Source organism: Natator depressus, chromosome 28, assembly GCF_965152275.1.
Source record: "Natator depressus isolate rNatDep1 chromosome 28, rNatDep2.hap1, whole genome shotgun sequence".
In the NCBI taxonomy this organism is placed as follows: domain Eukaryota; kingdom Metazoa; phylum Chordata; order Testudines; family Cheloniidae; genus Natator; species Natator depressus.
The window spans coordinates 6,853,402-6,877,278 of NC_134261.1; the positions used below are offsets into that span (position 1 = coordinate 6,853,402).

At 49.9% G+C, this 23,877-nt stretch overlaps 4 non-coding genes across 4 annotated transcripts; all 4 read right to left on the reverse strand.

Annotated features, from left to right (window-relative positions):
• Positions 1-1,925: 1,925 nt before the first annotated feature.
• On the reverse strand, positions 1,926-1,997 carry TRNAE-CUC (transfer RNA glutamic acid (anticodon CUC)). The gene has a single exon. It is a non-coding gene; the product is annotated as a tRNA-Glu (tRNA).
• Positions 1,998-11,231: 9,234 nt separating this feature from the next.
• On the reverse strand, positions 11,232-11,304 carry TRNAM-CAU (transfer RNA methionine (anticodon CAU)). The gene has a single exon. It is a non-coding gene; the product is annotated as a tRNA-Met (tRNA).
• Positions 11,305-14,371: 3,067 nt separating this feature from the next.
• Positions 14,372-14,443, reverse strand: TRNAA-CGC (transfer RNA alanine (anticodon CGC)). The gene has a single exon. It is a non-coding gene; the product is annotated as a tRNA-Ala (tRNA).
• Positions 14,444-21,321: 6,878 nt separating this feature from the next.
• On the reverse strand, positions 21,322-21,393 carry TRNAC-GCA (transfer RNA cysteine (anticodon GCA)). The gene has a single exon. It is a non-coding gene; the product is annotated as a tRNA-Cys (tRNA).
• Positions 21,394-23,877: the final 2,484 nt, after the last annotated feature.

Genomic DNA, 23,877 nt, shown 5'->3' on the forward strand with positions numbered 1-23,877 from the left:
GTACTTAGGGAGGGAGATCATCATCCCCTAAACCTTTTCTGAGCTCTTTGTGACTATCACAGCAGGGCAGGGTTTTTAAGCCTTTCATCCTTCTCATGGCTCTTCTTTCTACTCCCAAATGTTTCATCCTCCTTCTTGAACTGGGGAGCTCAGAACTGGATGAAGTGGGCACAACAGATACAGAGGTAAAATGACCTTTCGACTCCGAGTTGAGATCCTGCTGTTGCTGTATACGTGGCTTACATTGCTTGTTCCTAGATGTACACACTTCCATTTGGCCTTAGCCGCAGGAAATAGTCATCAGCACCACCTCAGCTCTCTGTTCTGAGATTTACTTCTCAGTCCCTAGATGCCAAAATATCTCCTTAGGATCCTAGATGGCTGTCCTCCGCCGGCTGGATCAGCTGTTCCTGCTTCCCCTCAGAAATCTCCAGATGATCCGTGTTCTCCAGAGCTTACCCTCCCAGACAGGATTGAACAACCTTAGCTTATAACTAGACCACCCGTGACCTCAACTAGGTGCCCTGAATGCACCACTTTTGAATTCCCTCCAACTTCTATCATAGAAATGCGAAGCAGTTGGTGTTGTAATGTTACAGGAGAGGTTGAAATGAGGCTATTTCTCAGGTAGAAGGCAATGATTGTATCAGGAAGGGGATTTGAACGTCTACCTCCATATGGAGCCCAGAACACAAATGACGGAAAGACGCAGCCTTGAGTTTGACACGTTAGACCACTCGGCCAGCCTGTCACTGTTAGTCAATCCACTTATCAATCTCAGTTTTCTTTAACTTGTTGTGAACTTTCCAGGGAGGCGGAGATGGCAGATCTCTTTCAACTTCTAGAGACTTTCTAAAGCACAGCTGATTTTTATATGTCGTCTCCCTGCTCCCTTTTTAAGGGAATAAAAGATGGTTGCTACCATTGTGAGAAAGTAATGTTGAACCTCAAACTCCTGCATGGTGGGCCAGACGGCCAAGCAACCAGCACCCACAACTGCTACCACCTTTTGTTTTCAAAATAGCTCAGCCCTCAGTGTGTTGAGCCTTTCTGAAAATCTGGCCAAAATGTGTATTGCCCAAATGGGAGCTGAGTTCACCTGAAAATCTGGCTCTAGGGGTGGGGGTGAGACCTTCTGAAAATTCTGGCCCATGTGTCTGGAAGCTCTAAGAACCTTCAGAACTTTTATCGTGTGCTAGAACCTGATGAGAAAACCTTCCTTCTGTCGAACTCAGCAGCGATTTTCTCATTGACTTACAATCACAATGTTTCATCTTGATCCCAGATTTAGGTATCAACAAAATGCATTGATTGTATTTTTACAAGCAGTGTGAAACAAACACCCCTAGTTGGGCAGAGGGATAGAAGTAGGTCGGCCGCTAAACCACATGGCCTTTCATCAGTAGCTACCTGAGCAAGGTAGTAACCAGTGGCCAACAGGTGAAAGGCCAATCATCTATGCTTAGAACACGACAGGAGCTAGACCTCAGGAATGGAAGAGGCTAATGGTCAGTTTTGCCGAGATGGTTACTTCCAAAGACTGGTATATAGAGCGGGATGAAAGTTTTTTGCGTGAATATTTTATTTGCTGCAATAATTTGGTTGACCCAAAATGATTTTTTGGTTTTGTTTTAGCAAGAAAACTGACATCTTGGGTCAACCTGAGTGTCTATTACTGTTGTTATAACATTGGTTAGGCTAGCTAGCAAGGGGGAACAAGAATTTGCACCTATTTGTGGACATCGAGGTGCACAGTGGAAACATGTCCACGTTCTGCTCCTAGTCAGTGGGAAGCTTTGATTTTGATATGGTCTCCAAAGCCCTTGCCAAGATCACATAGAAGATGGGGGAGTCAGGGAAAAAGCGTCAATTTGTTAAAATTGCAAGTGAAGGATAAATTAAGGTGTTTTGCTGTAAAGTGACTTTTCCCTGACTGGGAATTGAACCCAGGCCGTGGCTGTGAGAGCGCCAAATCCTAACCACTAGACCACCAGGGAGAGGATGAGGCTCTTGTTCTTCTCAGCTGTGCTGCACTTCCTTAGGCTATTTTCTGTCTAATTTCTGAAGCTGCTCCTTTGTCCATTCCCTGAGCACCTAAGAGCAGAGCGGGCAGGAACCCCTGTGCTCAGGGTCACAACCTGAGCCCAACCCAAGCCACTGAAACAAACTCAAATGATGCGTCAGCTTCCTCCACTAGGATCACAGAGCAACACAGAGAAAACCCAGGAGGAACAATCCTCCTCTGCCTTCATTGACCCCATTGCAACCCTCTCAGCAGCCGACCTGGGCCTTCTTCTGGGAAGGACATTGAGCTGATAGGAACTTTGGCATAGAGAGCAAGGGAGGGACTTTGCTCCCCCTCCTTGTGACCTGATTGCATTCTGACTCCATGTAACGGGGCTCTGAGCTTTGCCATCTTCTGAATTCTGTGTCCTCAACAAGCAGCCAAAGTGCTGAACCCCCTGGACCCTTCTGCTGGGAGCATGGGGATTGCACAAGAGCTACAAGCCCTTTTTACCTCTCCTTCTTCTCCTCCGCTTCCCCGGACTTTCCCCACCAATGGTTTCATCAGACTCTGGAGGAATCTAAGTCCCTGCAGGTTTCCCTCACCCACCTTGTAAGGCAAACAGTGATTCCCTTCTCTGACACTCCTAGGGCCACATTTTCTTTGAGGAGCTTCTCCCCAGGGGGTCTGATGTCCTGCAAAAATGCAAAGTCACTTACCGTGGAATTCTCTCCCCAGAACATCTGAGACAATATTGACTGAAACAATGAACTAACTGATCATCTGCCCTTCCTTCAGTTACTTTGGGTTCTGCTGCTGTTCACCATTTCTGAGTGGAGATTTTAAATCACGGCTGTTTCTTTGTTAGCATGTCATGGGCTATTATCAGCAGGAGGAAGAATCACTTTTTGTAGTGGTAATCAGGGTGCCCATTTCGAACAGTTCTTTGTGAGTTCAATCCTTGAGGGAGCCATTTAGGGATCTGGGGCAAAAATTGGGGATTGGTCCTGCCTTGAGCAGTGGATTGGACTAGATGATTTCCTGAGGTCCCTTCCAACTCTGTGATTCTGTGAAAGGACAAGTCAGAGGGCAGGGGACTTGACAAAACCCTGGCTGGGATGATTTAGTTGGGGTTGGTCCTGCTTTGAGCAGGGGGTTGGACTAGATGACCTCCTGAGGTCCCTTCCAACCCTGATCTTCTATGATTTTAAGTCTAACCAATTTATTTGAGCATAAGCTTTTGTGAGCTACAGGTCACGTCAAGTGGAAGCAAATCCCCTCCCTGGCTTTCTATGCCAAAATTATAATCAGCGGAGTGGTTTTCCTGGACAAGCCACTAGGTAGGCGGAAGAAGAAGCGGAGGGGGATGCGGTGGGGTAAATGAAAGCAGAGGAGGATTGTTCCTCTTTTGTGTTGCTCTTGGGATTCTGATGGAGGAACCTAAAGCATAATTTGAGCTTGTTTCAAAGCTTTTGCTTGAGCTCGGGTTATGAGCACAGGGGTTCCTTCACTCTCTGTTCTTGTCCCTTCTGAAATGGGGAATGGACCATTTCCTAAACTGGAGAGAAAGTAGCCTTAGAAAGCATAGAGGAGCTGAACCAAAAAACCCTACATTGCCCCCCCTTATGGTCTACTGCAGGGGTAGTCAACTATTTTTTGTCAAGGTCCAAATTTCTCGGTCAAGATATAATCAAGGTCCAGACTCCAGAGAAAATCATTTTAAAAAATCATAATAATAAGTAAATAAAAAGATTTCAGGGTCCATTAAAAATTTCTGGCTGTCTAGAGTTGGCCCGTGGTACACCTGTTGAGTACCCTTGGTCTACTGGTTAGGACTCTCCTTGATGCTGCCTTGGTTCCATCCTCAGTCAGGGAAAGAAACTTCTCGACACAATTCTCCATTCAGTCTTCACTGCAAATTAAAAAAAACTCTGAACTTTCACCCCAATAGCTTATTATCTGGCCATTTTCTGCCCTGTCCCATATAAACACCAAAAGGGGCCTTTTTAAAAACCAAAGACTTTGAGATGGGGGAGAACTGGCTGACTCCAGCTGCCCATCTCTATTCACTTGTGTGCCGAATTGAATGAATCTCTTTGGATACACAGCAATCGTGAAGCATAAATCTGCTTCAGTGGATACACTGGAAGTGATATTGTCTAAATAACACCTGGCTTTTTTCAAAACCAGCAATAGCCACAAGAGGTCCCAGAATCGTCTGAGATTGGCTCTAGCTGACAAAGGGGCCCATTTTTCAGCGAGGAATTAATCTTCTTTGTTCCATTTTCTCTGCTTTGAGGCTATTTCCGCTTTTCTCAGGTAGTGTGGCGAGCAAACGCGCAGGTGGGTGAGATAATATCTTTCACTGGGCCAGCTTCTGTTGGGGACAAAGACAAGCTTTTCTGGGACCTGCATGGCCACAACTACATAGCAAATGCTCATAAGACATTAATTAGTTCTTCTTTCACTCTCGAATGCATCACTTTTGGTGTGACACCAAGAAACTATTTCTTAGCCCGCGTAACCGTTTCTTCTCCACATGTTGAGATTATCTTTGGGCTGTAATGCCATCACGTATTAAAATTCCAAATGGCCAATTAGCAAGCACCAGAATAAAGAATAGACAATTATTAATCTGCCTCACCCCTCGCCCTGCCCAGGATCTCTGCATTGGTTTAGGAAAGATTTTCACATAGATATTTGCAAATTGGGAAGTTTTAAATTGTGTCAGCTTCCGTCTAGAAAGAGAGAGTGGTAAGCTAAATTGCTCCAACACAGATTTCCCCATCTATGTGAGAGAAAGAATTAGAAAGAAGTAAGGAAAGTGAATCCAAGGTAAATGATTCTGACCTTTCCTTTGAAATGCTCTTTGCAATAAATCAGTGAATATTCCCATAAGTAAACTCCTGTAAGTGACAGAAAGGAGGGCATGGGAAAAGGCTGTCAAATGTTGTGTTAAACTTCAATTCATGAGCAAAATTGTGTGGCAATTAAATTACAACCCTAAAATATCGTAAAAGGATAGAATAACGAACAAAAAGTGTGGGAAATACGGGTGTATTTCAGCAAAGGGCTTGGAATGGAGGAAGACCAAAACTGATCAGTCGGGGGAAAAGGCACTGTTTCTGCCTAGTTTTAAGCCAGGGATATTTTGCGTGTGAAGCAAACATGATAACCACCACACTACACTACAATCCACGACAGAAACCAGTTGTGCCCAGCTTTGGATGTCCCCTCCTAAGGCTTTCTCAGCTGCCAGTGTATATCCGCTCCCTCAGTTCCCCTTTGAAGAACAGGACAACAAAGAACTTACTTTCCAAACTCAGACAGGCATCAGAAAAGCTGCAATGTCTCATCCAATTTGCCCTTCTCACAATGAGGCCAAAACGCAGGCAAATCTCGGAAGCAAGAAACCTCACATCCACTCCACTCCTCCATGGACATTTCCCTGCCAGCTCCTCGGGAGCAACCAGAAGACAAGAAACCAAAAAGCAGTAAAATCAAGGGCATGTTTCCCACCACAGGTTTCACTGACTGTGAAGGGTCATCTAGAAATGTTTTGCCTTTTCATACCTGAAGACTTGGTTATTCTCTCCTTCCCTGAACTGGAATGGAAAGCAAGGAGATAGGGGTGAGAACAAGCACTCCTAAGCAAAGGAAACAAGGCACCCAGCACATAACCCATCACCAGGAGAATAAAACCTGGGCTACACTACACAGTTAGGCCCATCGACAGCATTTTAGGTTGTCCTAATTACCTCACGGTGCACACTGCAGCCTTGTCCCATCTAGGGAAGTGCCCGGCTACACCCACATAGTAACTCCAGCTCCTCAAGAGGCACGGGGATTACGTTGGGGTCGTTAGGACAGCACAGTGTCTGTGTAGACACTGCCTTATTCCCAGGGGCTGCTGGCTGTCTTGCCTATTTCATGGCTTCCGGCTGGCTCCCTTCCTGGCTGCCCTCTGCTCCCTGATCCCAGCGGGGCTGCACCTGCCTGGCTCCTCGCGGGGCTGCTGCACCAAAGCTCCCGGGTCCCAGCGCAGGGAGCCGAGAAGCCTGGGCACTTGGCCCCCGCCCCCACTCCTGGCTGGGAGCAGGCAGGCAAGAAGCCCAGGTGGCCGGCTCCCACTCCAGGGAGGAGGTGGGGAGTCAAGAGCCCAGGGGGCAGCTGCGCGGAGTGAAGAGCCCCGTTTCCCAGCCTCCCCGCGCTGCCCCTCTTCATTCGGTGGAAGCACTCCTGGTGAAGACACACTCCGCCGACAGAAGGAGGGGAGTGGGGACAAACTCAAATTAAGCTTCCGCTTCCTCCATCAGGATCACGAGAGCAACGGAAAGAAAACTCAAGAGGAACAAGCCTCCTCTGCTTTCATGCGCCCCATCACAACCCTCCCTGCTTCGTTTTCTGCCTGCATTTCCTTTTGAAACTGCAACGGCTGCTCCAGAAAACAATCATGTCTCTGAATTCACAGCAACATCCTGAGGATGATAAAAGTATGAAGGAATTCATGGACCTTTATCACATAATTAATAATAATTATTATTAATAATAATTAATACATTATTCTTTGTATTTCAAGATTAATCGCTCCGTTTTGCAGATTCAGCTCCACATTGATTCTTGTTGCTCTTTGCAATGTATCTATCTATCTAGGCAACAGTATTTGCTGTTGTTTCAGGTGGAGCACTCAGCGTGTTACGTTTTTCTGACAATCTGTGTCTCTCAAATTCTAGCCAATATGCCTGGAAGTTCCAAGAACCATCAAATTATAAGGAATAAGAGGTCCTTTTTTATATTCCCATTTATCAGTAGTTATTATTTGTAAAGCAAAGATTAATCTTTCGTTTTTTTAGATCCAGCTCTACGCTGATTCTTGTTGCTATTTGCCATGTCTCTGTAGCTATCTAGCTATAAAGGCAACCGGTTTTTGCTCTTGTTTCTTTGTATTTGTACACTGCAACTTTACAGCCCAAGCCGCATGACCCTGATTAATGTGACACGGGCCAGCCGTGGGTGATTCATTGCACTGTAGACGTATCCTAACGTTATGTCTGCACAGCGATTAAAACACCCAGGGCACCTGTCTCAGAGCCCGGGGCAGCTGACTCAGGCTTCTGGGGCTGGGGCTGCAGGGCTATAAAATGGCAGTGGAGACAGATGGGCTTGAGCCCAACCTCTGAGGCCCCACGAGGGGGGAGGGTTTCCGAATCCAGACTTCAGCAGGAACACCAGTATCTGCACCCCACTTTTGGGCCCCACGGCTTGAGCTCCAGGAGCCCACGTCAGGTGACCCAGGCCAGCCCTGCTGCCATCTTTATCCTGGGAGAGAGGGACTCTACGGGGACGTCTCCATTGCAGTGTCAGCCCAGGGGTGGCAGGCTGTGCTCAAAGCAGCACCCTGGAAGCCCCATAGTCACCACTCTCATAGAATTAAGGTAGGATTTGTACAGAGTCGGCCTGGCGAGCTATCATTGTAAAAGTCGTGATCTGTTGAAGGCTAATACCTGGGTGGATGGTGTGTGCTAGCCGTGTCTGGGAAGTGGTGGAGTTTTGCTCTGGGTGCGTTACTGAAATATGTGATGAGGCTGGGAAATGGCCACCGCCAGCCTTTCCGGTGTGACGCTGGAGAAGCCAGACTCGCTGCTGGCCCAGTAAAGGTATCCACGCTCCCAAGGACGCTCCCAGGAACCGTGTACAATGCAGACTCCTCCGAGACAGCCCGGAGACAATGGACACTGCTTGACTCACAACGTTGCAGAGGAACTTCCTAGCAAGTTGGAAGAAAATATGAAAGAGGGGAAGAGACGTCATGACTTGGCCTCTCTCCCCCACAACTCAACATCTGGCAACACTTCTGGAGGACAAAGACTGAACTGAAATAATTCAGAGATCAGAAGAGAATAATAATAATCCATTCAAATCAAAGTCCCCAAACAGACTAGTATTGGTTTCTCAGCAGAAAACTTTCCAGTTGGGGGATTTTGTTTTCCCAGTCAGACCTTGCCAAGGGAAGCAGAGAGAAAATCTTTGAGTTGCCTCCTTCAGAACAGCTTGGCCTAGACACGCTAGCTGTGGGTCACTGTCGTGGCCTTGCTGAGGACAGGGGCATTTTAATAATTTGGGGAGGTCCCAGGGTGTTTGGGGGAGATTATGAGGCTGTTACCTTTTGAGATAAAAGCTAAGAAATACAGAAGTAGACAATTCTTTCATACATCTGGGCTTTAGACATATTTCATTTAAAGCAGGGGGTCTAACATGCTGTGAGAAAGTGGAAATGTTGGAAGCTCAAATAATTCAGTTTTTTCTATGTCTTGTGCGTGTGTAAATGGCACAACACGTTAATTTATAAGCACATCGTTCTTAACTTCGTTAAATATTATGTGGTGTATTAACTATATCAAGGGGGTTGTACAATACAATGACTTTTCCATGCGTTGCCCAAAACATATTTTTAATATTATTTAAATGCACCAAACTCCTTGAACATAAAGTTGTTTATTTCATTCCTGTGAAGTGTGTTGGTAGCTCAGTTAATTGAGTTTATTGTCACTCTGTGTGTGTGTGAGGTACAACACAATCATTTAGTGATGCTGAAAACGTTCCCTTCTCCCTCCGGAACTGCCTGGGAATCACCTTCCCTTTGTAGATTAATCTGCTCCTGTGTCTGTATGAGGAAAATATGGTTTCTATGAAAAAAACTCATTGTTTATGTAAAAGGACTGACACCAAAGGGCCACACTATGGGGATAGAACACCATGAATAAGACCAGGAGGACTTGTGGCACCTTAGAGACTAACAAATTTATTGGAGCATAAGCTTTCGTGAGCTACAGCTCACTTCATCGGATGCATGCAGTGGAAAACACAGTGGGGAGACTCCTATACACAGAGAACATGAAACAATGGGCGTTACCCTACATACTGTAACGAGAGTGATCAGGTAAGGTGAGCTATTACCAGGAGGAGAGCCGGGTGGGGTGGGGGAAACCTTTTGTAGTGATCATTGGAATTAATTTGCAAACTGGATACAGTTAACTTAGGCTTGACTAGAGACTGGGAGTGGATGGGTCATTACACAAAGCAAAACTATTTCCTCATGTTTATTTCCCGCCCCCACTGTTCTCACATGTTCTTGTCAACTGCTGGCAATGGCCTACCTTGATTACCACTGGAAATCCGAGAAAAAAGACGAGAGCAGAGTGGTTTCTAGACACCCTCCCATCCATCTAACACACACACAGAGACTTTTCTAAGGCATTAACTTTTCCTTCCCCTTTATGATGATTCTTTAATGCATCTGGAAATACCAATTCCTAGAGGCCCCTTTCACAGAGCAAACAACCACAGAGCAACGAGAAAGCTGGGGGCTGCCAGGTTGTTGAGGGCAAGTCTTGAAAGGGATGCACAAACAATCCAGCTGGATCCCCGGCAGCCAGATGTGGGGATTAGCTGCCACAGCTGTGGCTGCTGCTCTGAGGGGAGCGGTATAAACTATCTGCCTGTGGATGCAGCCCACCAGCTGGTTCTCCTGGGGCAGATGGTGAGTGGTTGGGCAGGGAAGCTGCACCGGCTGGGGTCTGGAATATGAACAGGGGTCTAAGGAACCTGCCTTCAGAGCGGGTGGAGGATGCGGAGGCCATGGAGTCTCAGCATCACAGTCATCAGGAGTCCAAGCTGCTTGGGGGTGAGCTTGTGGGCAATGGCCCAACTGGATTGTTTCCGCATCCCTTTCGCCACGTCCCTTGTGATCCACCAGGGCTTGCAGCACCATGGAAGAGTACCCCTTGCGGTTTATGTGCTGGCTGCCCCGCTGATCCGGGGCCAAGAGAGGGATATGCGTTATGTCTATCGCCCTGCCGCAGTCAGGGAACCCCAGCGCATTAAAGCCATCCACAATGGTCTGCACATTTCCCAAAGTCACGACCCTTGATAGCAGCTGGTCAATGATTGCGTTGGCTACTTGGATCACAGCAGCCCCCCAGTAGATTTCCCCACTCCAAACTGATTCCCGACTGACCGGTAGCTGTCGGGCGTTGCAAGCTTCCGCAGGGCTATGGCCACTCGCTTCCCAACTGTGAGGGCGGCTCTCATTTGGTGTCTTTGCGCTTCAGGGCAGGGGACAGCAAGTCGCAAAGCTCCATGAAAGTGGCCCTTACGCATACAAAAGTTTCTCAGCCACTGGGAATCATCCCACACCTGCAACACGATGCGGCCCCAGCAGTCTGTGCTTGTTTCCTGGGCCCAGAATCGGCGTGCCACGGCACGAACCTGGCCCAGCGCCACCATGATCTCCCAATTGCCACATGCTGTGCCCTCTTTGTCCATGTCCTCATCAGTACAGTAATCGCACCATCGTCACTTCCTCGCCCGGTTTTGCAGGGACTGCACATACTGCTGGATAATGCGCGAGGTATTTACAACGGTCAAAACTGCAGCGGAGATCTGAGCGGGCTCCATGGCGCCTGCACGGGTAATCCTGGAAAACGGGCGCGAAATGCAGGAGAGCAGAGTGGCAGGGGAAGAAGTGCTGTTTGGTTCGTGGTAGCTGAACAAAGGCGGGAAATGGTTGTCTTCCGTGGCTTTCACGGAGGCGGGAGCCCAGGACAGACAACCCAGAGAAGCGCGGAAGCGTGGCACGGGCCGGAGAGCAGAGTTGGCGGTGGAAGCGTTCGATGAGGACGAGAAAGAGTAGACAGTAGAGATTACATCGGAAGGGGAGAGGAAATGAGAGGCGGATTCATAGTTGCAGGAGAGGAAGCGGTGCGCCGTCTGCTGAAAGCAGGATGGCGTCTGCATGCCAAAAAGGCGTGAAACCATTGTCCGCCAGAGCTTCCCGATGACACGCACCAGAAACACCCGCAAGAATGGTTTTGCCCCATCGTGCACTGGGAGCGTCACCCAGAATTCCTATGGGCGGCGGGGACTGCGGGAACTGTGGGATGGTGACCCACGGTGCACCGCTCCGACGTTCGATGCTCGCCTCGGTACTGTGGATGCACTCTGCCGAATTCACGCGCTTTAGTGGGGACACCGAAGCCTGAATGTCTAAAACAGCTCCCGAAATTTCGAATCAAATAATTTTGAACTAATTTCGTACTGTAGACGTCCCCTTAGAAAAGTCTCTGGGTGTGTGTTAGATGGATGGGGAGGTGTCGAGAAACCACTCAGCTCTAGTCCCTTTTCCACGATTTCCTTTAGAAAATCTGAAGCAGGGAGCAAGAAGAGTTGCCCTCTCTGAGGCTTGAACTCAGGACCTTCAGATTATGAGACTGATGCGCTGCCCGCTGCGCTAAGAAGGCTTGGAAGAGCTTTGGGCTCGGTGCTTATAGGACCCTCCTCCAGCAGTGACGGAGCCTGGCATGTGCGGGAAGAAGCGGGGAGCTCTGGTGCCCACAGACCTGTCCTGGCAGCTTTCTCTGCAGCAAAGAAATCAATTCTCCCTGCCCCTGAGCAACCCACCCGGAGCTAGTGCCAGCATGGGTGGGGGGTCCCAAGCTTTGCACCAACGTCCACATTTTAGACCTTCCTCTCATGGCACTTCCCATGTGAATGAGGACAAGCAAGCTGGGGAAGCTCCACGGGGTGATAGAAACCAGGGCTGCAGGGAAGGCTTGAACTCACAACCCCAGCAATATTGCCCTTTGCACTAACCACGTGCACCACTGCAGGGGCTCCTTGGACAGCGTGGGGAAGTCGGCCGTGATCGGTCTCTGTGGTTCCCACCTTTGCCTGGTAATTGAAAGGCTGCCGGTTCAAACCTCACTCAAGCTGTGGCTTTCCAGCAATGAGACTCCAGTCCAATTTAGCAGGAAGAAAATCTCCTCTATTCTCGTCTAGCCCCATTTGACTCCTTCGGCCTGTCTTCTTCCTCCCCCGTCAGTCTCTTTCCTTCCCCATTGGGGCCATGCAGAGGGGAGCCCCAGGCAGTCTCTGTCTCCGAGAGTCTGTATCCCATAAGGGGGGGAGGGGTCGCTGTAAAGCATTGATAATGGGTGGGGGAGGGGGGTGCGTGGTTAGGGGGAGAAAGGCTGGAGAACTGACAGTGGGGCCCAGAGAGATTCCCCCACAGACTGGGGAGATCCCCGGCTGCCCACCATCACCCAGCTGTGGGAAGGACAACTTGGGATTGCTTGGGGAAGCCACCTTTAAAAACACGAGAGTACCATGCTAGTTACATTTTCATAAGACCAAAGCCTCCTCAAACCCAGTGTCACAGTCACTGGGACGACTTTGCCCTGATATTTTACCGGCCGCAGCCACAAAGCGAGTCGAATTACGGCTCCCGTTCGGCGTCAAGGCCCACAGACGAACCCGGAGGCTTTTCCTCCTCAGGTCCTGCCGTCATTTCATGGCTGGCCTGTTCCGAGATTCGTCGCTGGGCAAAGCAACGTCAGGCCCTGAACCTGGGCGAGCCCAGAGCAGAGGCTGCGTTCATTTGGCCCTGCAAAACCCAACACGCCGACACGTGGATTAGCACCCATGCTCCTCCACCGCAGGGGCGGCGCCTTCTCTGGGCCCGGGGTGCCCATGCTCCAGCGACATAAGAGCACGGGGGCCTGGCTCCACCAAAGTCCGGGGCCCGGTGTCTCCCCCAGCCCCGCCTGCCGCCCCCGGGCCATTTAAAAGGGCCCGGGGACCCCCACCGCCATCACCGGCTGCACAAGGGGGCTGAGGCGGCTTCCTGCCCACCCTCGCTCCGCGTGGCGTGCCGGTCTCCGAAGCGGCTGGCGCGTCCCTGCAGCCCCGGGGGTGGGGGGATCTCCACACGCTGCCACCGCCCCGAGGGCCGACTCGGCCATCTGTGGGAATGGAGCTGCTGGGGTGGTGTCTGCGGGCAGCGGTGGGCAGAGACCCCCCCACCTAGGGGCTGCTGCCAGAGGGGGGTGTGGGTCGCTTTTGGGAGATGCCCGAGGTCAGAGCTGCACCCCTCACTCTCTCCCGCACCTCAAGGCCCACCCCAACCCCCTGCACCCAAACTCCCTCCCAGAGTCCGCCCCCTGCACTCCCTCCTGCACCCTACCCCCATGCCCCAGCCCAGAGCCCACACCCCACACCCAAACTTCCTCCCAGAGCCTGCACCCTGCACCCCCCCCGCACCCCAAACCCCGATCCCAACCCAGACCCCGCACCCAAACTTCCTCCCACAGGCCTCCCCCCGCACCTGCTCTCGCACCCCAACCCTCTTCCCCAGCCCAGAGCCCACCCCCTGCACCTTAAACTCCCTCCCAGAGCCCGACCTGCACCCTCTCCTGCACCCCAACCCCCTCCCCCAGCCCAGAGCCCACCCCCTGCACCTTAAACTCCCTCCCAGAGCCTGCACCTTGCACCCTCTCCTGCACCCCAACCCCTCCCCCAGCCCAGAGCCCACACCTGAACTCCCTCCCAGAACCTGGCCACCCCACCCATTCCTGCACCCAACGCCCTGCCCCAGCCAAGACCCCACACCTGCACCCAAACTGCCTCCCAGAGCCCGACATGCACCCTCTCCTGCACCCCAACCCCCGACCCCAACCCAGAGCCCACACCCAAACTCCCTCCCAGAGCCCAACCCCTCTCCCTCTCCCTCCCACACCCAAACTCCCTCCCAGAGACTAAAGGCAGATGTTGGGGGGGGGGAATGGGGGGCAGGACTTGGTCCCATTCTGGAAACCACCAAAAATTGTAGAAATCTGCCTCCCTTGTCCAGCCCAACCTTCTGCGGGTGTCCCTCAGCCCCCACCCATGCAGGGTCTGAAGCTTGCATTGCTTAAATTCCAGGACGCTGGGGGATTTCAGCTCCCCTTTGTCCAGCGGGAACCTTCACCCCAGTCCCAACCACATTCTTGTCCATGGGATGACTGTCGGGGGGCTGGGCCCCTCTTTGTCTTTTCTCTCTCTAGGACAGGCCAGGGTGCCTACACCTGGAGCATCTGAGCACCCAGGACCTTCGGTGGAGCTGCCCTTCCCCTTCCCCTTCTGTGGTCCCATCTGTCATTGACTCCAGCCTGTTTCCTATCCATCGTCAGCACCATCCCAAGCCAGCTGCACTCGCCTCAAAAAGACAGTGTCCCCTGGTGGGTGTAAATCACTGACCTCTCTCCTCTCTGAGCACTGACTGCCCCTCCGTCTCCTTGCCCCTCAGTCTGGGCAGAGGGGACCTTTCCCTCCAGGGCTGGAGGATTCCCCCTTCTCATCCGCCATTGTCCCAAGCCGCCCCTTGGGGGGGAATCTTAAAAGTATCAAGGTGACTTAGGAGCAGAAACCCACACAGACCTTCTGTGCAATGGGCACCTGCCCCGCACTGAGCAGGACTGAAACTCCTGCAGGGAGACTGCTGGGCCACAGCCCTGCTGGGCCTGAGCAAAGCAGCAGGGTGAAAAGAGAACTTGGAGATGCTGGGGATCGAACCCAGGGCCTCATACATGCGAAGCATGTGCTCTACCACTGAGCTACATCCCCACATGGGGGCTGTTGGGGATGGGTTACACTCAGAGCCCTCCTGTTTCCAGAGCTTCCAGGGGCCTAACGGCAGCATGGGGGACACATTCCCTGCTCTGAGGGCCAAACCCTCTGTCCTGGAGGTTGCTGGTTCTTAGGGGTCACTTTGCAGCAGGGCCAGTTTCTCTATGTGGGGGAGAGAGAGGGCCTGCCCTGGACTCAGGGTGCAGAGATACACTCGGCCCTCTCCCCTCCATTGACTGGCTGGAGCTGCCACCCCCTGCTGAAAGGGAACGGCGCTGGGGGGCGCTGTGAGTCGCTCAACACCTCACCCCGGTGGAAGAAGTGGGCGGGGGGGCTCCAGGTGTTTCTCGGATCTGCTATTTCCACCTGCCTGTAAAGTCCAGCTTTCCCCAGCACATTCACTGCAGTGCACTCGGGTCACTGTTTCCATGGCTGACAGCAAAGAATCGCTCCCAGTTTCCCTTCTCTCTGCAGCACGATTAGCCTGTGTCGGTGGTTAATGAGGTGGATCTAGTTGTCGATGGTTATTCATTCCCCACCTGGACAATTCACACAGTCCCTTTCCTGCTCAAATCCCCAGCACCTCACTGATCCCGGTAGCAGGGGTTGGGTTTTCCCTGAGGCCCTGAGATTCTCAGCGTCCTTTTTTCCCTCCACCTGGAGTGAACTCAGCTTTTCCCCATCCCAGACACTCCATGAAATAACAACAGCAGCATAAAGAAAGCGGGGAGGGAACATCTCCCGGCCAGGGCTGGAGGTGCCCAGGGCCCCCTGCTTCTCCATTGTTTCCATCGCAGAAGAGGAGGGTTCCTTGGAATTTGACACCCTGCTTTGCACAAGGGACAGAGAAAGATCTTGACGTTCCTGTGTCTGTGCAAAGAAAATTGTCCTTCTGTGTGAAAGAGAGGCAGGAAATGGCCCCACGGGGGGATAATATCCTCAGGATTAAGAGCAAAGGACTCAGGCTGAGAACTGATTTAACTCCACTCATCTCATTTAACTCCACTCATTAAGAAATTGTCTTCCAGGGAGAGATTGCAAACTTGTGACATTAATCCAGACTCGGGGGGTTCGGGCTGCTCTAACTCTTGGAAAAAACATGAACTTGATTCCAAGAAGGGAGAGAGGAGAAGCCTCAAGCTGCCTTTGGTCCAAGGCTGGTGTCTCCTGGACAGTGGGAAACATCCCTCACTGCTGCCAGGGGATAGGTGGCAACTGGTGACATCCCAGGGTTGGGATGAAAGGGGAATGTTGCATGGACTTTATCATACATGCTCCATCCTCCTTCTCAGAGCCCACAGGAGAGAATCTAGGGAAGGGCGAGCCATTTCTCAGCTGCATTCTCAGGAGAAGTCGGTAGCTGTCCCTGAACAGACACCCAGGAGAGTAACCACGGCGGTTCTGCAGAGACATCTGGTTGCCAGAGGATCCAGCTAGGAGAGGGAGCACTGGGGGATCTGCGGTTTTTGCAGGGGGGAGAAGGGCCAGACCAGTGGGGCTGTCTCAGGAGTCACAGTTGGCTTTGCCAGTGGGGAGGCTGTAGGTCACACGTTGCGGGTAAGGTGGGGCATTAGGGACTCCAGGATGTGAGGGAGTTTAAAATGGAACTGCACAAAAAACTTCCCACTTTGCTCCCTACTTTGGCCTGTCCCCTTTTCATGAAAATCTCCATCTCTAACCCGGCTCTAGAAACCCCCTCTCTCCCTTGGGTATTTTCACATTCTTCCTTTTTTCATTGTCTGTTTCAAATATTTTTGCCATCAAAATCATAGAATCATAGAATCATAGAATATCAGGGTTGGAAGGGACCTCAGGAGGTCATCTAGTCCAACCCCCTGCTCAAAGCAGGACCAATCCCCAATTAAATCATCCCAGCCAGGGCTTTGTCAAGCCTGACCTTAAAAACTTCTAAGGAAGGAGATTCTACCACCTCCCTAGGTAACGCATTCCAGTGTTTCACCACCCTCCTAGTGAAAAAGTTTTTCCTAATATCCAACCTAAACCTCCCCCACTGCAACTTGAGACCATTACTCCTTGTCCTGTCATCTTCTACCACTGAGAATAGTCTAGAACCATCCTCTCTGGAACCACCTCTCAGGTAGTTGAAAGCAGCTATCAAATCCCCCCTCATTCTTCTCTTCTGCAGACTAAACAATCCCAGTTCCCTCAGCCTCTCCTCGTAAGTCATGTGTTCCAGACCCCTAATCATTTTTGTTGCCCTTCGCTGGACTCTCTCCAATTTATCCACATCCTTCTTGTAGTGTGGGGCCCAAAACTGGACACAGTACTCCAGATGAGGCCTCACCAATGTCGAATAGAGGGGAACGATCACGTCCCTCGATCTGCTCGCTATGCCCCTACTTATACACCCCAAAATGCCATTGGCCTTCTTGGCAACAAGGGCACACTGTTGACTCATATCCAGCTTCTCGTCCACTGTAACCCCTAGGTCCTTTTTCGCAGAACTGCTGCCTAGCCATTCGGTCCCTAGTCTGTAGCGGTGCATTGGGTTCTTCCGTCCTAAGTGCAGGACCCTGCACTTATCCTTATTGAACCTCATCAGGTTTCTTTTGGCCCAATCCTCCAATTTGTCTAGGTCCCTCTGTATCCTATCTCTGCCCTCCAACGTATCTACCACTCCTCCCAGTTTAGTATCATCCGCAAATTTGCTGAGAGTGCAATCCACACCATCCTCCAGATCATTTATGAAGATATTGAACAAAACCGGCCCCAGGACCGACCCCTGGAGCACTCCACTTGACACCGGCTGCCAACTAGACATGGAGCCATTGATCACTACCCGTTGAGCCCGACAATCTAGCCAGCTTTCTACCCACCTTATAGTCCATTCATCCAGCCCATACTTCTTTAACTTGCTGACAAGAATACTGTGGGAGACCGTGTCAAAAGCTTTGCTAAAGTCAAGAAACAATACATCCACTGCTTTCCCTTCATCCACAGAATCAGTAATCTCATCATAGAAGGCGATTAGATTAGTCAGGCATGACCTTCCCTTGGTGAATCCATGCTGACTGTTCCTGATCACTTTACTCTCGTGTAAGTGCTTCAGGATTGATTCCTTGAGGACCTGCTCCATGATTTTTCCGGGGACTGAGGTGAGGCTGACTGGCCTGTAGTTCCCAGGATCCTCCTTCTTCCCTTTTTTAAAGATTGGCACTACATTAGCCTTTTTCCAGTCATCCGGGACTTCCCCCGTTCGCCACGAGTTTTCAAAGATAATGGCCAATGGCTCTGCAATCACAGCCGCCAATTCCTTTAGCACTCTCGGATGCAACTCGTCCGGTCCCATGGACTTGTGCACGTCCAGCTTTTCTAAATAGTCCCTAACCACCTCTTTCTCCACTGAGGGCTGGCCATCTACTCCCCATGTTGTGATGCCCAGGGCAGCAGTCTGGGAGCTGTCCTTGTTCGTGAAGACAGAGGCAAAAAAAGCACTGAGCACATTAGCTTTTTCCACATCCTCTGTCACTAGGTTGCCTCCCTCATTCAGTAAGGGGCCCACGCTTTCCTTGGCTTTCTTCTTGTTGCCAACATACCTGAAGAAACCCTTCTTGTTACTCGTGACATCTCTTGCTAGCTGCAGCTTCAGGTGCAATTTGGCCCTCCTGATTTCATTCCTACATGCCCGAGCAATATTTTTATACTCTTCCCTGGTCATATGTCCAACCTTCCACTTCTTGTAAGCTTCTTTTTTATGTTTAAGATCTGCTAGGATCAAGTACATTTAAAATGAGAAAAACAATCAAGCAACACATCTGCATCTCCTGCACCAGGCATGGTGTCATGTCTGACTTTTTCTCCTGAAAAGTCCAGGCAGGCAGCGTCACCCCACTGCACACCAGGCCCGGGGCTTGCACCCAGCAGTTCTCGGGGCTGCGGGGCAGAACTGAGCTTCACTGGCAGCAGCGAGGGGGGACGGGTGGGATGGAGCTGTCTGCGGAATATTTTAATCCTTATCTATTTTTCGGAGGATGAAATCAATGCAGCTTCCACTTCTCCGTCTCTCCCCAGGAAATAACGTGTCTGTGCAAGGCACCCAAACCTTTTCACAAGAAGAAGCGAAATGAAACGGCCACACGATGGCATCAGAACCTAAGACATGAGAAGCCACGTTCTTTTTCAATGTGCATTGAAGCTAAAAAGGGAGGTGTTTTCTCTTTGACTCCTAGCCCCCCCCCCACTCTAATCCACTCGACACCCCTTTCCTCCCACAGCCAGGAATAGAACCCAGGAGTCATGACTATTAGCCCCCCTAATCTAGCCCCCTAGACCCTTCTCCCTGGGACAAAGGAGAAGCTCTGCGACCCTGTACTGTCCCCGCACCTCCCTGCTTGTGCGGCACTTGAAACCCAATGGGGTTTCCTTGCGCAGTTTTGAATCTTGCTCCCAGGAAGGGGGTGAGTTTAGGTGCAGGTTCCAAATAGTGCAATGAACCAGCCAGCAGGGGCAGGAGGTATCCGTGTAGGAGCTATTGAAATAATCTTAGCAACGTACGTCAGGGAAACCGTTATTAATGAAGTGTCGATAAAAGGTCAGAATGGGATCGTGTCAGTGTCACAGTGGAGGGCTCTGTGATGGTTTTCAATTTGTCATCCAACCCTAGCCACCGCCTAGCACATGTTTGAACCTCTTCTTCTCTTACCGTTACTCGTTATCAGAGAAGGGGAGAGAGAGAAACATAGAAACAGAGACCTAGTGACTGAAGGAAACATTTCTTTGCTCTTTGCTTGGCTCTGTCAGTTATTTGGGTACAAACTCACCCCCCACCCACTGTCTCTGCTGGGCCCCATGGGCAGGAAGAGCTCAGCTGTCAATGGGACTTGGGGAGCTCGGGACATTACTGTGAGTTGCTTGAATGTTTAGGTGAAAATCTCCTAAACATGGAAACAAGCTCAAGGCTGCTGGAACTCATCTTGCATCTGAGGCTGTTGAAGCTATAAGGCAGAGTACTAAGTATAACATTTAAACTTATGTTTGACCTCAGAGAATTAAACAAATGTGTCTGTGAAAAGAGGGGAGTCGAATTCAATCCCTTGTCCCCATCAATGTGCAAACCAGGAACCTGTTGCTTTGCATTCCTGACGTTGTGTCGCCATCATGTGGCCATTCTGTCTCAGGCCCTTGAATTAAAAAATTGTTTTTTTTTCATAGAAACCATGTTTTCCTCGTAGAGACAAAGGAGTAGATTAATCTACAAAGGGAAGGTGATTCCAAGGCAGTTCTGGAGGGAGAAGGGAACGTTTTCAGCATCACTAAGAGAGAGAAAATAAACCTATTAATTTCAGCTACAGACACACTTCACAGCATGAAATACACAATTTTATGCTCAATGAGTTGTGTTCATTTAAGTAATATGAAAAATACGCCTTGGGCAGTGCGTGAAAACCTCATGGCATCGAACAACCCACTTGATATAGTTAATGTACGACATGATATTTAAAGAAGTTAAGAACGCTGGGCTTATAAATTAACGTGCTGTGCCTTTTACACACGCACGAGACACAGCAGAAACGGAATTAGGTGAGCTACTAAAATTTCCACTTTCTCACAGCATTTTAGTTCTCAAGGTTGTTTTAATTTGCTTATTTTTTTGGAGCTAGAAATGGGGAAAGAGAACATTGAAGTCAGTGGAATTACCTCAGTGAGGGATTAGTCTCATTATTTGTCAATAACAAGAGCCTTTGTTAACACAGAGTTAACTTTGACTGTGAATATCTCTTACCCTTCCAGAAACTGAGTTCAGTAAAACTCAAACTCTGGAAGAACAGGGAATACAGAGCGACGGTACATGCCCAGATAACCTTAACTCTGCCCTCTAGAAGAGAATCCCTGATCGCATATGAGAACAAAGAAAGGTTTGGGGACAAATTACAGCTACTCCCCAAGAGTTTGTTTCTTCTGCAATTAATTGATTCTGGCCCCATCAGTTGATCTTGGCCTGGTGTCTGGCCGTGGAATTTACTGTTTCCTATTTTTATCCCAGGGTATTTAAAGACGAAACTGCTTTACAAAAGTTCCTTTATTTTAGGTGATACAAACAGGCCACTTCCCCACCTATTTCAAGGAGATGGAATTTTCCCAACCCACAGGGAACGTAAAATAACATGCTCAAGATCACACATTCCTTAGGAGAAAATGAAGGGAGAAAAAAACAAAAACAAACCCACCAAATCATTCCTGTTTCTACCCAAGCGATCAGTGAGACCAGAAAGTGACGCTGTGCAAGTAACGATCTGGTCCTACACTAACTCTGCGGTCACTTAGAGGCAGCCACAACCAGCTCTGTGGTTGGTAACCTTACAGAGACTCTGCGGGTGATCACGAGCTCGAAGCACGTTCCCTTTCAACAGCTGCCATTGGAAGGCATCTGACAGTCACAAGGAACAACGATCTGTGTTAAAGGAAGGTGGCCATTTATTCGAGCCCCAATGTATATTGTGTGCACAAAGAGAGGATTGAATGTGTAACAGGTAGTTTGGTAAATCGTGGTTATTTTATTTTTGGAGCAGACTCCTGTCCACCTCCAGTAGAGTTCTCAGTCCCAATGGCAACTTACTTACCGAATGTAACACAAACTAGTCCATTCCTCCCAAGGGGATGGGGTTCTTGTTCTTCCACACAATGGAGACCAAGGACCTGCAAATGTGCCTTCATGTGTCTTTGTTTCATTGGTGAAAACATAAACTAGACACTCAGAGGAGTGGAACTGATTTCAGCTGAGGGACCTCTTTGCTAGGTTTCTATGCATTTGCACAGGAAAACACCTAGTGTTTCCATTCATCCCTGTTCAGTGGAACTCCCAAACATAATGGGGATGGAGAGGCCCTTATTTTTGTTAAGGGAACAGGCTTGTAAGGGGGCATTTGGATTTGAACCAAGGACCACTTGAGCTGCAGTCAAACACTCGACCACTGAGCTACACCCCCATGGCATTGGCATAGGCAAGTCAGTGATCTTAAGGATTTTGAAGGACAGGCCCTGCCTCAGAGAGCTCCTCTTCCACTCCCAGACCATGGGTGGTTTTAAAAATGGGGTCTGATTAAACTTTATCTATACATGTAGACCCCACAGCTTGCCCACCCACCGACACAGCTTCTCCCACTGACATAGCTACCGTCTCTCGGGGAGGTGGATTAACTACACGGATAGGACAGCTCTCTCCCATCCCCTTAGAGCATCTTCATTAGTTATGAATAAGTAGGAAATAACTGACTGAATGGACAGTAACCAATTTATCAAATATTGCTGAGCCTGCATTCAATATGGGTAACTGGTTGTCACAGAGTGTGGGGGAGTCAGGGCCCTGCACCCCTCTTCCTGGGATTCACCGAGACTCTCAGCCAGCCAGTAAAGTGGAAGGTTTATTGGACAACAGAAACACAGTCTAAAACAGAGCTTGTGGGTACAACCAGAACCCCTCAGTCAAGTCCTTCTGGGGGGCAGGGAGCTTAGACCCCAGCCCTGGGGTTCCCTGCGTTCGACCACCCAGCCCAAAACTGAAAACAACCCCCCCTCCCCCAGTCTCACTCCTCCTTCCCCCAGCTCCTCCTCCAGCCTTTGTCCAGTTTCCCAGGCAAAGGTGTCACCTGGGTCCAACCCCCTCCCAGCTCAGGTGACAGGCTCAGGTCTCCTCACTCAAGTGCAGTCATCCCCTGCTCTCCCACCCCCCGTGCAGACAGTCCCAGCAGAACTAGACGCCATTCCCCAGTCAATCCACCCCACTCCCTGCTGCGTCACACTGGTCATATTGGGCTGCATTAGGAGAAGCATTGAAAGCAGATCAGCAGTAACCAATTTATCAAATGTTGCTGAGCCTGCATTCAATATGGGTAACTGGTCATATCGGGCTGCATTAGGAGGAGCGTTGCCAGCAGATGGAGGGCAGTGATTATTCCCCTCTATTCGGCACTGGTGAGGCCACATCTGGAGCATTGTGCCCAGTTTTCAGGGCCCCCTCCCGCTACAGAAACAAGTTGGAGAGAGTCCAGGGGAGGGCAACAAAAATGATGAGGGGACTGGAACACATGACTTATGAGGAGAGGCTGAGGGAACTGGGGTTATTTAGTCTACGGAAGAGAAGAATGAGGGGGGGATTTGATAGCTGCTTTCAACTACTTGAAAGGGGGTTCCAAAGAGGATGGAGCTCGGCTGTTCTCAGGGGTACCAGATGACAGAATAAAGAGTGATGGTCTCAAGCTGCAGTGGTGGAGGTCTAGGTTGGATATTAGGAAACACTATTTCCCTAGGAGGGTGGTGAAGACTGGAATGGGTTCCCTGGGGAGATGGTGGAATCTCCTTCCTTAGATGTGTATAAGGCAGTGTGGACTGTTAGATTGAGACTGCTATCCCTCTGCCCAACTAGGGGTGTTTCTTTCACACTGCTTCTAAAAATACAATCAATGCATTTTGTTGATACCTAAATCTGGGATCAAGATGAAACATTGTGATTGTAAGTCAGTGAGAAAATCTCTGCTGAGTTCGACAGAAGGAAGGTTTTCTCATCAGGTTCTAGCACACGATAAAAGTTCTGAAGGTTCTTCGAGCTTCCAGACACATGGGCCAGAATTTTCAGAAGGTCTCAACCCCACCCCTAGAGCCAGATTTTCAGGTGAACTCAGCTCCCATTTGGGCAATAAACATTTTGGCCAGATTTTCAGAAAGGCTCAACACACTGAGGGCTGAGCTATTTTGAAAACAAAAGGTGGTAGAAGTTGTGGGTGCTGGTTGCTTGGCCGTCTGGCCCACCATGCAGGAGTTTGAGGTTCAACATTACTTTCTCAGAATGGTAGCAACCATCTTTTATTCCCTTAAAAAGGGAGCAGGGAGACGACATATAAAAATCGGTTGTGCTTTAGAAAGTCTCTAGAAGTTGAAAGAGATCTGCCATCTCCGCCTCCCTGGAAAGTTCACAACAAGTTAAAGAAAACTAAGATTGATAAGTGGATTGACTAACAGTGACAGGCTGGCCAAGTGGTCTAAAGTGTCAAACTGAAGCCTGTGTCTTTCCGTCATTTGTGTTCTGGGCTCCATATGAAGGTGGGTGTTCAAATCCCCTTCCCGACACAATCATTGCCTTCTACCTGAGAAATAGCCTCATTTCAACCTCTCCTGTAACATTACAACACCAACTGCTTCGCATTTCTATGATAGAAGTTGGAGAGAATTCAAAAGTGGTGCATTCAGGGCACCTAGTTGAGGTCACGGGTGGTCTAGTTATAAGCTAAGGTTGTTCAGTCCTGTCTGGGAGGGTAAGCTCTGGAGAACACGGATCATCTGGAGATTTCTGAGGGGAAGCAGGAACAGCTGATCCAGCCGGCGGAGGACAGCCATCTAGGATCCTAAGGAGATATTTTGGCATCTAGGGACTGAGAAGTAAATCTCAGAACAGAGAGCTGAGGTGGTGCTGATGA